Source organism: Penaeus monodon, chromosome 15, assembly GCF_015228065.2.
Source record: "Penaeus monodon isolate SGIC_2016 chromosome 15, NSTDA_Pmon_1, whole genome shotgun sequence".
Classification (NCBI taxonomy): domain Eukaryota; kingdom Metazoa; phylum Arthropoda; class Malacostraca; order Decapoda; family Penaeidae; genus Penaeus; species Penaeus monodon.
In genome coordinates, this window is record NC_051400.1 from 24645631 (window position 1) to 24646372 (window position 742).

General features: G+C 28.6%; 1 protein-coding gene across 1 annotated transcript in view; it reads left to right on the forward strand.

Moving 5' to 3' along the window:
* The window catches only part of LOC119582135, a 4324-nt gene that overhangs the window by 2182 nt on the left and 1400 nt on the right, over nucleotides 1-742 (forward strand). The window lies entirely within an intron of this gene.

Here is a 742-nt window from a genome sequence, read left to right on the forward strand (position 1 = left end):
GCTTTGTTCAGTAGCTTTAACTGATAGCTTCATGAAATTTTTTTAAATAAAAACCAAAGTATTAGAGGTGATACTTTCTTGTTATCAATTTGTGAAAGGTTACCATTAAAAGAAAAGTAGGTTAAAGTATGGGAAGACTAATTTAAAAGGAATTTTTTAATTCCATTATATATAAATTTAAATGCTTGAAAGGGAGGGAAAAAAAGTGCACTTTCATAGGAACACTATAATGTTTTTTATAAGCATTTAGTTACATTATGGTGAGCAAATTTTTTGTAAATTGAACAATGATTTGAGTTCGTAAAAAAATACTGCTGATGTTCCCCCCTCGGCAACTGTCTTAGTTGTGTATTATTGTTTTTCTTTGGAAAAAGGTGATTTTTTAATTTTAGTGCAGCTCCCCGTATTTTTTGTATTTCATTTTACCATCATATTTAAAAAAAAATAAAATAATTATTAGGTTTTTTTCAATAACTTCGTACATTCGCATTTCAGGGCCAGGACTTTTTACAAATCCCGGAGTCTCATTCTAGGAAAGCTTTGTTTTCAATTTTTTTTTTTTACTGCCCAAGTGTCAAAAAAATTAGATCCCAAACAGTTCAGACTGCAGATAGAATTGAAGAAAGGTGTAATTGCAGTGTTTCTTTATAAAGGTATTTGTTTTTCAAATAGTGAATTCTGTGGAGAAAAAAAATGTTATTTACTATTTTATACCATATATATTATGCAATGGAGTTCCAGA